General features: G+C 39.2%; 1 long non-coding RNA gene across 1 annotated transcript in view; it reads left to right on the plus strand.

Annotated features, from left to right (window-relative positions):
* Window positions 1-4336, plus strand: part of LOC308404744 — a 38130-nt gene extending 33794 nt beyond the window's left edge. Inside the window, exons 3-4 of the long non-coding RNA XR_013973191.1 lie at window positions 791-888; window positions 4086-4336. This is a non-coding gene — a long non-coding RNA (uncharacterized lncRNA). The remainder of the gene's footprint in view (window positions 1-790; window positions 889-4085) is intronic.
* The last annotated feature ends 10358 nt before the right edge of the window (window positions 4337-14694 follow it).

Here is a 14694-nt window from a genome sequence, read left to right on the forward strand (position 1 = left end):
TGCTTTCGCAGATACAGACAGGTGCACCCTCATGTGCACTCAGGTCGCTGCCTAACAAACATTAAAACACAGACTAACACATTCTCAGACACAAAGTCACACAATCACTCTCATGAGTCTTGCATAGCTCAAGCTGTGTTATAATAATCCCATCTGGGATGGCCTGGATTCTCACTCAGAAAGTACCTCATAAAGTAGCACATATATGTGTTTCAGTGTGTGTGTGTGTGTGTGTGTGTGTGTGTGTGTGTGTGTGTGTGTGTGTGTGTGTGTGTGTGTGTGTGTGTGTGTGAGAGAGAGAGAGAGAGAGAGAGACAGCACAAGGGAGACAGTGCACAAGAGTGAGACAGAGGAAGATGCTTTCTGTGACATGGAATATATACTGCTTTATATTTTAAATTCACCTTTCTGTCCATACTCAAGCACAAATGCACACAAGCACACACTCACAGATGTAGAGTCAAACTCAGTGTATTTTTAACCCCAACTGCCTGTGCTTTTGCTGAGGGGTTAAAGGGCCGAATGGAGAATCAAGTAAATAATTCACAATAGCTGAAACTCTTTCGATGTAACCTCAGAATGAACGGGGGAGGGATACCAAAGAGACTTAGTTATGTAGTGGCACAATATAGTCTTGCAAAATCCTGCTTTGACTTAACGGTAAAAAGAAACAAGTAGGTCAATAAGTGGAAAGGCCCCTCACCTTCTGATTAAGTCTAGTTACATGGAACAACTGTGAAATGTCTTCATATATACAGCGCTAAACAATATACATGTCCTGTTATTTCAGGTTTGATGGACCAGAAGTCCATCATGATCCACAAACATCTGGAATAATGACCGGAGTCTCCGACTAAGGACATGGAATACATTCTGCTGATCTCAGAGGTAACCGAACTCGCTCCATTGTTACATGGCCTGCTCTGTGCATCCTTTTTCTCAGAACATTTGATATGGAGGTGTCTGTAAGACACTTTTGAGTGACATTGCCTCTGTCAAATGGCTGATTGAAGGAGACACAGAGAGAAATGCTGTGCTAATGAAATCATCTGACCCACATCCTTTCGTGCTATCCATTTCTCCAAAGACACAGAAAGGGCATTTATACAGGTAAACCATGACTGGTCCCTGAAGTGAAAGAGGGGGTTTTTCAGAAGGAAGAGGAGCATCCATTATTTACTATACTGAGGTTGCTAGACACTTAAGAGATAATGCAGTGCTTCAAGCATACAAAACATAGAGCCTCCTTGGTGCTGGTGAGGCCATTGTTGTGTGTTTTGAACATGTCTGTTTCCATCCATACTGACAGATGAAAAAGAATGTGTCTCCCAAAGGTTCAGAAGCTTGGACAGAGATAGACAGAGAACGGAGGAGAGGCAGGCAATGGGATGGTGGAGAGATGTGTTTGTGTGTGTGTTACATCTCTGTGGATGTTCGTTTTTGTGTCTGTGCATCTGTATGTCTGTTTATTACCCCAGTTTGTTTTTCGGTATCTGCTCATGCACTTATATGTTGAAAAACATATCCAGTCATAGACTGCATAATGCAAAATAAACAGTCTTATTTAGTGCATGTGCCTGTCTATACATACATCATGTTCCTGCTGACTTTGTATAAATATTCTCTTCCAGTTCTAATAGACTTCAGTCAGGTCTTATTCTCTATAGATTAGCAGCATCACTTTCTCCCTCCTGGAGACTGGAAGCATCTGACTGTTGTCTACTGGGAGTAGTTAGCAGAAGGAGACTAAGGCATAAAACTCCTCCTACAACTTGGGGCAACACCAGATACTACTTTCTGCCTTTGTCAATTTCCTGGGGGACACTTTGACATGAAATCCTTTTTATTTTTTTGTGGAAGAGGAGAGAGCACTCCCCAAAATTCCAGTGTTTTTCTGCATAAATGCGCATTGTGATGGAGAGCACGACAACTATACATGTTTACAGATCCGCTCAGGGAAATTCCAAGTCACCGAACAATATCCGTAAACTAAAATATAGATGTGTGCATGTGTGTGTATTTTATAACATAAATGATGAAAATAATGACAAGGGGACCTATTATGCTCATATTTCAATGCTTATGCTATTATGCTCATATTTGGAATCTACTAGTGTTTATGGCTAAAACATATTGGTTCAGTCCCTGAATTCAACCTCTGTATAATAAAAAAGAAAAAAAATGTTTTTAACTCCTCTCCCTTTAAGGCCAACCTCCTTTTAAATAAACTGTCTTCTGATTGGCTACTCCTCACAAGCAGAAAGCAGGCCAGGCTGCTGTGCTAACAGCCAAAGATGTTGGACTGAGGTGACCGCATTAAGGATGATATCATTGTCTTTGACATCACATAGATCCAAGACTGCAACAAAACTTGCACTTTCACTGTTTGAGACTTTGGCCATCAACCAGTATCATAAAGCTAAAAATGGGAAGATCATATTTCACAACTCTTGGGTCTGCTTTCTCAAAATGTCTCTCTCTGAATTTTACAGTCAATGAAATGTTACGACAACCAAGAAAACGAAGGCTAAAACTATTAAAAATGCCCTAGTTCGTAAAAGATGCAAAACTCTCTTTGGGACATTTGAAATAATAAAGTTATAAGAACATATTACAATATTTTACCCTTTAAGTATTCATCTTGAAGCACGAGTTTTCACAGTGTGCTTCATCTCAGTCTTTCTGTTTTTTCTTGAAATATTTTACACTTTGGTTGAAAGTTTTTGAAAGAGGCAAATACAGCGGATCATCCTTATAGGCATAAAACTGCAGTGTCAGCAGAGGACATCAGGAGGATGCATAGAAAGGCACATGTAGTTTTGACTGCGATCAGCTGCCACAAACAGACAGGCAGGCAGTGTTTGCCCTTGAGGAGTTGTGAACAGACAGGGTGGTGTGTTTGAGTTGTCTGAATCCACCTCCCTTCATCTTTTGGAGTCAGGCTGAGTTGGACTGCTGATGGCCCAGGGACCCCATGCCAGCCCTGAACTATTTTGTACTGTCAGCCAAACATCAGACAAACTTGTTCAAGGAAACATGTCTGGCCAAAACACTACATCCATAAATTCTTGTTTTCTCTGAAAAAAAACTTTGGGGAGTTACTGATTTATTGCAGATTGTAAAGGTGTAGTGCACTCTTACAGCTATTTCAAGTGGTCAGTTAAATCAGCAAACAGCAGTCACAGGTTCATAAAATGACATGCTTTGTTGTCTTTGTAGTCTGATGCAGCTGACGAGACACTCAGCCACCCTTACTGTCTCAAATGACCCCAGCTGTTCTGTACAGCCTATACATTTGTATTGGGCCCCTTAATACCTTCCATGCTTGTCAACGAGCTCTATGGTTTCGAGGAAATTTAATACCATAATGTCTTTTTGGAGGAAGGGAGTGTCGGGTATGGCAGGAGTAATGGAGGAAAGGCTGGAAATGCAGGTAACCCAGGTTAGGCTGAGGGTACAGGGATCCGGTAAGGCGTTCCCCAGACCTTAGAGTCTTCTAGGCTTCTCTATTAGAGAATAATAAGCAGCTGTAACCCTGAGACACTCCCAGGCCTGTGTCCTCAGCTACAAAAACCTCCACTGGGCTTCTTATCAGGTTCTAAGGATATCATGTAAGACAATACATGTGAGAAGTGCAGGGAGAACAATAGGAGGAAAGTGCAGTGTGATATGAGGGGGACTAATGTCAGCGGATATTGCTGAGGCCTTTGTCGCCTTCAAGTACACTGGGAACTCGCAGCTCACTGAGCTCCTTTCATTCAAGGCTCATGCTCTGGGATGTGACGAAACTCTACAACAAATGCCGTCCCTCACGCTTGATGGCAAACTGTAAACACGGAGGTTATGTGTTTGTTGTGTATGAAGCATAACTCACTCTTTCCCCAATCTTGGTGGAAAAATTGTGTTTACTGAAAGCTAAAGAGTATTTCCTAAACGTTGTGTGCTGTACATTTGTTTCCACGCAGCATCAATATTTTTCTTTAAAACTGTAATTAATAAACTCCTGTGATAAAATCTAACACTGCTGTAATGATAAACTCATATTTCTCTTCTATTTCTTTTTCTTTGTATTTCTCTTTTTTTAGGTAAATAAGTTATCCTGATTAAGAAGAACGGAGCCAAACTTTCAGCAATACAGAGTCTTACAACAGCCTGAAAATAGTACTTACTGTGCCTTTGTTCTGATGGGTATCATATTTTCTTTTCTTTTTTTTAAATGGAAAAACACTTCTTAAAATAAGATGAAAATATTCTACACATTAAAACATGTATTTATTTCATGTCAGTGATTGAATTTAACAAGTATATTTTCTGACAGCTAAATAAAGACTTTTTCCCCCATAAGTGATGTTTTAAGTGTGAGTTATTTCTTCCTTTCTGTTCAGTGCTGTGGCACTCCAGGTAAAGAACAATGTGCTTGACATAATTGGGTCCTATGTGGTTATGAAAAGAGCATGCACACTGATAAAAGCTGGCAGTGTGATCAAAGCACTATGTGTCCTGATCAAATCACACACCTGACACAGTTGTAGTTTTCCCAGACAAACTTACGAAATGTAGAGGAAAGAAATTTCAGTCGGCGCCAAGAAGCCTTCCTCTTGAAAATCTCTGTCATTCAACACTGTGAACCATTTTGACACGCTGCTCCTTGTCTGTCAAATCAAGCGTAAGTGCATGTGCAATAATTAAGAATTACAATAATTATTATTTTTGTCTATATCTCCTTTTGGGGGGGGGGGGGGGGGGGATGTACAGTCTGACTTCTGTTTGTGCTGTCAAGGTGTCTATATAATTATATCCACACGCTAAATTACAAAGACAAATTAGGATCACGATATCTTACAAATTGTTCGGTATAGAAACAATTTGGTTTTATCTTTTATTACTCAGTTTTTATGTCCTTCCTGTTGCACAACTACCAGTATACAGCACACCAGGCTGCGAACCAATAACATCATAACACTTCATGAGGTAAGTAGAAAGCTAATGTTTGACACTGGAAAATGCAAACTGGACATGTAAAGGACACACACATACAGACAAACTCATACTGACGTCCTGCGTTTTCCCACAGTATCCAAACACCAGCGTCTGGTGAAGTACTTTTTAAAAATACCACTAAGTGTAAAAACCAACTTTATTTTTCATTTCTGTGCAGCTCTCTAGTCTATTAAGTTGTCATTTTAAGGGCTTTCCTTGCTTTCCAGTTAGCAACATCAATTTAAACTGCTGTAAACTGTAATTGATTAAGTGATGGCTCGAGCTCACTTGTAGCATTTGTGTAAAGAAAATAATATGACATAGAAACCTGCGTATATTCCTCGATTATTCTATTTTAGCGTTGTCTAGATCTTAACTAGTTTAATATTCGGTTTCATTTATAGTTTTAAGGGCCTCTAGTTAAAACACAGCACAGCACAAAACACCAAATTAACCACAATTCAATGTCAAAATATTCCAGTAGTCTTTCTTTCTTATAGAAAGAATAAAATTGAGTAAATTTGAGGCTTAAATGTTCTCCGCCTGAATACATGCCTCTATAACCCTCAAAGATATCAACTGTACAACAACTGCCAAACTAGCTTTCAAGTATCAGCAATATAACTGCAATGCACTGCAGTACAAAAGGATGTTACACCAAAAGATAGAAGTCACAAGCGTAATTCCACCTCTTTGGAAATGTTTTTGTTTCAGAAGAAGGAGCATATAAAAACTGTGGTATGTAAACTTTCCCTTGAAAAGCCACTGAATAAAATTCAGCTAACTCACAAGGGACATCACCCAGCAGGGGCCGTAAGTTAAACAACCTCAGAACAACATTAATTTTGTATATTTTTATCAAACAAGCCTAAAGGCCAGTGCAAAACCTTCTTTTTATAAAATAAATGGTAAATGGCCTGTATTTATATAGCGCTTTACTAGTCCCTAAGGACCCCAAAGCGCTTTACATATCCAGTCATCCACCCATTCACGCACACATTCACACACTGGTGATGGCAAGCTACATTGTAGCCACAGCCACCCTGGGGCGCACTGACAGAGGCGAGGCTGCCGGAAACTGGCGCCACCGGGCCCTCTGACCACCACCAGTAGGCAACGGGTGAAGTGTCTTGCCCAAGGACACAATGACCGAGACTGTCCAAGCCGGGGATCGAACCGGCAACCATCCGATTACAAGGCGAACTCCTCTTGAGCCACGATCGCCCATGCAAAATTTGGAGAGGAGCTTATTTAAATGAATCATGCAAACTTAATTTACAAAGATTTTCACAAGGAATCTACTGCAAAGTACATTGACTGCAATACTGAAAAAAAAACCATCATATTTTGAGCCTGATTTGGGTCTGATATTTGCTGCCAGGAGTGGTAATTTTTGTCGAATGCCAAGGGAATATTTTAAGCACAAGATACTGACACAGGTGAATGGCTCAATGTCGTGAGTGCAGAGCTTTTTACTGACTCCCAATATTTGATTTGTCAAACTACAGAGATTACAGTGATTTAAGCAGGTCAAAGGTGTGTTTTTGATTAATGCCTGACTCTCACAATATGCACAATGAACTTTAATAAATACTTGCAACCCTGTATGGCAAAAACAAGAATAATACAAGCAATTATGCATAATCACTCAATCAAAATGCTTAAGGTAATTTTCTGTGTTACCCTACTCACCCTACAGGACAGCTGTCACACAAGATTTACCGGTGAAATAGTTTTCACCAAAGCACACTATTTAGTTTCTTAGAACTTTAAAGTTTGCCCTTACATCATAAGAAACTGCTCCCTCATCAGGTCTGTTCATTAGTGACACTAATTTAAAGTACTACTGTTGCCTTGTGTTGGTCACTATTACAAGGAACTGCCTGTGAAAGCCATCTTATCTTTTTAAGTCACTCAGTAGATTGTTCGCACACTTCCCACTGCCCAGTCTCACATTACTTTGATCTGCATAGTAACTCTGGTCCTTCATGGCTAAAAGGGAGGATCACTTAATAATTACTCTGCAATTAAATATTTATTTTTCACCCTGACTACTCATTATTTGCTGATTATGTATGTAATATGTGAGATAAATACATTCCATTTGGACCAAATCATTGTCTCTGTGATTCTGCACAGAATTGGGGGTCAATAAAATTAAGGCTTTTCTTATGAATTAGACTGATACATTTATTTTAATTGGTTCAATTCATTAATATGAATCTGGTGTCACTGAAAATCCAAAGTGCCACACTCTTCATTATTCCCTCTCCTTTTCTAATCACATTAATTTTCTCTGCTTCTCCCTACTTAACATTCATTGTCACTATTTTTCTCACACTTACCCCATTTTCATTTCCTTTACCAGCATCATTCTTCCCTTCTTTCCTTCACCCATCTTTCAGGCTCATCTGTCCTCACTTGTCCTCTCCCACACTAAACCATTCTTTTACCGCCCCTCTCATTCTTTTCCTCCCTCTCTCTCTCTTTCCTCTCTCTCACTTCTATTTTTCTCCCTCTCAGATGTCAGATCACAGTCTAGTCTTCCGCTTGCCCTGTCATCACATTTTTCACACAGCCCCATCCCTTAATTGGGCCTGTATCATCATATCATATCATGTAGAATACCTGATCACAGCAAGAGATGAAAGATGGCCTCCAACTATCCCCACACAGACAGACTGACACACATAAAAACATACACATTACACACAGCCGCGCTCACACGGATGCACGTCAGTGGTCATATGGGACATGAATCTAAGCTGAGGGTTGTGTCTGTGTAAATTTTTGCTCCTCGTGTTTGCAGCACATTGTCGATGTGATCGTTACAGTGTGACAGGTGAGATGGTGTGTATTCCACGAGTGTCCAATGATGTTTGTATCAACTGCTAGTGGCTTTTGTGATGAGACAAAGGATGCCCTGGAGCCAGCGGTGTCACATCTGCAGGTAACTATGGCAAAATAAAGGAAGCCTCAACAACAACTGTCAGAGGAGTGTTAAAATAGCTCAAACATGTCTTGGTGTCAGTTTGAAAGATCCAACATGAAATCTTGTGCAAGCTCCCCTGTCATTCCTGCAGCTGGTAAAAACGACTTAGCACTGTAGCCGTTAACTATATAATGAGCTTCTCATTCACTTTATGCTCTTCCAGATAACAAAGGTAACATATTTATAAATTAAGTTTATTTAAGTCTTAATTATACGGCAGCACGGTGGCACGGTGGTTAGCACAGTTGCCGCACAGCAAGAAGGTCCTGAGTTCAATTCCACCATCAGGCCGGGGTCTTTCTGTGTGGCGTTTGCATGTTCTCCCCATGTTTGCGTGGGTTCTCTCCGGGTACTCCGGCTTCCTCCCACCGTCCAAAGACATGCAATTTGTGGGGATAGGTTAATTGGATAATCCAAATTGCCACTAGGTGTGAAAGTGAGTGTGAATGGTTGTCTGTCCCTATGTGTTAGCCCTGCGACAGACTGGCGACCTGTCCAGGGTGTACCCTGCCTCTCGCCCTATGACAGCTGGGATAGGCTCCAGCGCCCCCCGCGACCCTGAAAAGGATAAGCGGAAGCGAATGGATGGATGGATGGATGGATAAGTCTTAATTATGTTTATGACTTAACTGATAAGCATATTATATCCCCATTTAGGTCCATGGTAATAAATAAGAAAAGAATGGGAAATGGAACTGGGCAAAACTTTGTTAGCTTTTGCATGCATTGGGCATTCACTGTTATAACACAGTCCAACTCATGTTGTTTCTAAGGGTATAACTATTATTATTACAGAGAGGCAGAACTGATAGCATTTGTTGCTCAGGTTCCACATTAACAGGGTTGTTGTTAGCCATAGCTGCTAGCTGCTACCTTAATGATAATACACAGCTAATGTGACTATGAGATAATTGCTAACAGTTAAACGTCTAATGTAAACATCTGCACCAGCAATGTTAATACTTATGATAACTTTTTAACATGTAAATGTTGAAATGGGAACTGTACTGACCTCTCCAAAGTCCTCAGGAAGAGTTCCTCAATATTGTGAACACAGCTAGCGCTAGAACAGTTAGTTAGTGTATGGGCTGTGCGTCTGTCTGTAAAGTTCTGAATTAGCTGGAGGTGAAGTTGACATCAATAATACTACAAATGCATATCTAATCCACAAATCTTTACTATCAACTACTATCTTTTTCTTCTTCTGTCAGCTGCTACTTTTAGTGGTCACCACATCTGCCTCCATTTTATCCTATCTTAGGCTACATCCACACGTACACGGGTATTTTTGAAAACGGAGATTTTCCATTTTCGTTAAACGCAGAAATGAAGGAAAACGCTGCTAGGAACATGCCAAAGCAACAGGTGGCGATATATTCCTAACCGTGTAGAAATGTTGGCCAATCAGAAGTCTAGAAGCCTCGGTGGGAAATAGTAAACAAGGATGGGGCATAGAAGCAGAACCGAGTTGTATGTGTGGAGGGACAGTAATTGTGTGTGTATATGTAAGCATTTAAACACTGCAGAGAATACAATTAACAGTAACATTATTGTAGAAATTCATTTCACCGAAACAATAACGTGGCGCACAGTGTGACATCAAAAAAGGTGCACACGCTTGACGCTGCGTTTTCTGCATTTTCTCAGTTTTTCTTGTCCACACGTAAATGCAAAAACGGAGTTTTCAAAAATATCCACCCTGGCCGGAGCTTTTAAAAATCTCCGTTTTCAGTGACCGAAAATGCCGTTTACGTGTGGACGACAGGTGCAAACGCAAAGAAAAATCTGCGTTTTCAAAAATACCCGGGTACGTGTGGACGTAGCCTTACATTGCACGTGATTTCTTAGTTTGGTGTATATTATTCAGACCATCAAACAAATGGTAATATTAAAAAAGAGTAAATGTGGGTCATAAATTATGCCAGAATTTATAAAGGGGAGAAAAAAAACTACCAAAATGCACCTGAGCCTGAGTTAAATAATTAATTAACTGTGTTTATCACAATCAAAACTTTCCACTTTCCAAAAAAGGCAAGTTCAGGTCAATTTGAAACAAGAGATCACTTAAATAGAACCTGACAAAGTAAAAATAGGCTAAAAGGTCTCAATAAGCAACAAATCATACCACCAGTGTTGGAGATGTTACTCAAAAATATGAATGTATTATGTACTACTTTTCATAAAATTAGTGTAACCTATTAACTTACGTTACTTAAATTCCTCGCCAGAAAAAGTTTTTTTTTTTTACAATGTTTGTTACATCAATTTCACGTTACTCTGTGAAAAGACCAGAAACCGCTGGTACCTAATTACCAGTTAACAATAAAAACCCGAGGCGGCAATTACACACATCAACACAAACCCCTATACTAGTTTAAGACACATAAACAATTTCATGTATGAACGCAAAACCAACAAAGCAAAGATGAAAAATAGCCCTAAAGAGACTTTAAAGCCACAGTAATTCTACTGCAGAAACATGTACAGGTGAATGGAGGCTCAAAATGTTGAAACCCTAATGGGTCACCACTACCCTGTTTTACCTGTTGTAGTTCATGGTCTGGTTCCTGACCTGGTTCCTGGGCTGCAGTGACGATCCACTCAGCTTAAACATCACTCTGGATTCTTGGCTAGCTTTGTGTTAGCATGTGGTATGTACGGATGCTTGCTGGGAGCCAAAGTTGTATGTCTGTGTGTAGTAGTCTGCATCTCACCAATCGCACAGTCTTGTCTTGTTGTGCAATTAAACAAAAACAAAAACAAAAGATCTCCACTCCTCAAAAACTGTAGAGCACCTCATCATTTCCCTCCTCCCGCAAAAACTGAATTCAGCTAACTGTAGCACAAGTGTTCAGGAAGAAAGTATCTTTGTTTGAACAAAGGTGAGAGCCATCGTTCACAAATGGAAAAAATTCTGAAACAAAGGTGAAATTTCCCGGGACTGACTGGCCTAGCAAAAGCACATTGACTACTCACCTAAGAGGTCACAAAAGAGCCCAGAATAACATCTGAAGAACTGCAGGCCTCAATTGCCTCAGTTACGGTCAGAGTTCATGATTAAGCAATAAAAAAAGGACTGGGCAAAAACTGTATCATTGGGAACGTTTCATGGCAAAAACCACTGCTGACCAAAAAAGAACACAAGGGTTCATCTCACATTTGCCCACAAACATGTTGATCCCCAAGACTTTTGGGGAAATAATCTCTGGAATCATGAGACAAAAGTTGAACTTTTTGGATGGTTTGAGTCTCATTACATCTGCCACAGCATTTCCTTAAAAAATAAAACAAAAAAACATACCCACTGTCAAACAAGGTGGTGGCTGGGTGTGTCTGGGACTGCTTTGCTGCTTCGGGACCTGGGCGACTTGCAGTAATTGATGGAACCATGAATTCTGCTCTGTACCAGAAAATTTGAAGCAGAATGGCATCAGTTTGTGCCCTGGAGTTCAAGTGCACTTAGGGTATGCAGCAAGACGATGATCCAAAACACACCAGCAAGTGCTCTACTGAATGGTTAAAAAAAAAAACAACAAGCAAGGTTTTTGAGTCTGGTCTTAAATCTGAGCAAGATGCTTTGGCGTGACTTAAAAAAGACCCTTCATGTGGGAAAGCCTTTAAATGTGGCTGAATTAAAACAATTATGGAAAACAGCGGGCCAAAGTTCCTGAAAAGTGAAATAAAAGACTCATCGCCAGTTATCACAAATACTTGTTTGCAATTCTTGTTCCCAAGGATGGCACATCCAGTTATTACGTTTAGGGCACAAATTCTTTTGCACATAGGGGCATGTAGGTTTGGTAACTTTTTTGTTTATTAAATGAGGTCATCATTTAAAAACAGCATTTTGTATTTACTTGGTTAGTTATTATTATTTTTATAGTATTAAAATTTGATGATTTGAAACAAATAAACGTTAAAAGCTAAGAAATTAGGAAGGGGGCAAATACTTATTTGTGGCACCATATTTACTGTTCCTCCTCTTCACATTTCCAACCAATTTCCATTAAGTTTACATTTCCAACTGTCAACATAATGGAACAAACGTATAAGAACTCCATAACTGACTCCTGCAAAGACAGAACTTACCCGGCATGCCCACTATGAATGCTTCAGAAGAAAAATGTTACTTTATTCGTTAAAAAAGGTATTCTGTAATTATACTTCTGTTTACAGCTTCATTAAAAGCAAAACTGGTTCAAATGAATCCAAAATGATCTGTTTCATTGAATCAAATAGAAAGGAAATGTCATGGAAACTCAAAATATTTGTTAATGGAATTTTAAAATGAATTAAAATAAATTAAATTTAAACTATTGAATGTAATTTACTTGCAGTAATTTGGTTTACGGTGACTCGGTTAACCTTTAGAAGTAAAAAAAAACCCCCAAACAAACAGACAAACTGTACACACTACCTCATTGCAAAGTCATAGGCTCTCATATTTCACTAACATGGGTAACTTCCAGTAGATAATGATGCAATCATGTGCAACGTGTGTGGATAAACACAAGCACCTGGGTTTGTTCAGAGACCCAAAAAGGACACACACCTCTTCATTCCATGGGTCTTGTCAGTAAACAACCACACATACATTACTTGTTCTTGTAGAAGACGTTAATGTTTTAAAGAATATATATGAAGGTCATGTTCTGAAAAACTAAAACTAATGGAAACTGAGTTACAAGCCCATTTTTTATGGAACGCCAGGACTGCCATAATGAATTAATTAAATACACCATTAAATAATTAATTAAATGTGGCAATAATTAATTAAAATTGGAATTAATTAATTAAATAAATAGTTATGACACATGTAATTAATTAATTATTGACACATTTAATTAATTATTTATGTATTTCACATTTTAATTAATTATTGACACATTTCATTAATTATTGACACATTTAATTAATTATTTAATGATATATTTATTTATTTCATTTTGGCAGTCCTGACGCCTGGCTCTCATCATGAAATAATTTTATCTGTCAGCCTCACCCATCAAACTCAGGGGGCGGGGTTAACGCTGATCGAGTCAAAACCATTGCTTTGGCCTGGTGGCCATTGTTTCTAGCACACAACAACCGGCATGTGGAAGCTAACAGAACTGAGCTTTGAAAAACCCTGTTTGTGTGTTACCAAATACCGTTTTAATATTTTTTTTAGCCGAGAATGTAGTGGTTTAATCTTCATGTGTCTGGTCGGTTTGTCAAGATACAGCCTCTTTGCAAAAGTGTTTCGATGATTTCGGAGATGTCTGCCCAGTCTCACGGCAAAGCGTGGGATAGACCCGCTCGCCTCGCAAGCAATCCCACCGACAAAGCGCAGGCCCCGGTACACAGCTGTAGTAACCCCCGCTGACTTCTTTTACTGAGGTTATATTTATCGATGTTTTATTTCCTGATTTTCTTATGTGTCCTACGTGTTTCAGTCGCCAATTCTGAATTATAACTAACATTAAAAACATGTTTAAGGAGGAGAGAGAGCAAATAAATCTGTTTAACATCTGATCTTTGGGTTTTTGTTCAGTAATCAGCGTGACCTGTGTATAAACACATAAAAGAGATAACGTTGGTGTTTCCGTCATGTAGTAACTGCTGGCTTTAACTGTACAAAGGTTGTTCGACACTATGAAACACATACAGACTTCATGATGTTCGGCTAATATTTTTATTGTGAATATTAATCATGCTGACCTCGCTCTGTACACCACGCAGCGAGGTCAGCATATCCACGATATCCTCAGCTCCATGAGTTAACACAAAGTTTCCCAGCTGACTATCTAACTGCCAACTATTCCAGAGACGTGAAAATATACAGCATAAAGAAAAGTGTAAGAGACTCAGCAGCAGATTAGAATAACAGTTATACATTTAATAAATCACCAAATGAATCCAAGAAACGAGCAAACCTGTTCCGACAATTTGAATTTGTATTCCCTCAGCTGCAGACTCGCTGCTGTTTAAATGTTTGAAAAGGAAGATTAGATATAAAAAACGTCAAACATAGACTCAGTCTGCCTTCACATTTGATATGAGGCCAGCACGTATAGTGGCCTCAGCAGGCTATTACTGAAATACACGTGCTATATCATAAACTATGATATAAACAGGGAGGTCCTATTAACATGTTTAGTTTTAAAGGACACCTTCCTGCCTTTAGTCTCATTCGTGAGCAGTATTAGTTTTCTTCTAACATCCAGAAGTCTGCACAATGTGTTTCATAGTTTGTAACAAGCCTTTGACAGGTAAACATAACATGACCGAAAAAGCAAAAAAAAAGCAAAAAAAAAAGAGAGAGAGTGTTGACATAAGAAGAGAAAATTCTCTCAATTATGGAGACAGACAAATGGTTCATTTATGTTTGATGTGTGTTTATTCCTCCCTAAATATCGTCGGTGAAGTTCGCCATGCATGTCAATTTTCCTGCGCATTTTTATACCTCTGCCAACAGAGAGAGAGAAAAAATCACATTCTAACAGACAGCTGGTGCTTAGAATACAGTTGAATAACTATTAAAAAACAGATGATATTTAGATGATAGTTCAGTCTAACACATGTGCCAGTGAACCATTAAACGTCTGTGAAACTATGCAGTTATGAAACGTAACTTTAACCTCAGCCAAACCGATTTGCTCAGTTGTAAATAAAACAGCGAAGTAAACGTGACCCGACAGACAGAACCTGAGTGAATGAAGTCCAGCGTTTAACCACTGAGA

This window comes from Rhamphochromis sp. 'chilingali', assembly GCF_963969265.1.
Source record: "Rhamphochromis sp. 'chilingali' genome assembly, chromosome: 10".
NCBI lineage: Eukaryota > Metazoa > Chordata > Actinopteri > Cichliformes > Cichlidae > Rhamphochromis > Rhamphochromis sp. 'chilingali'.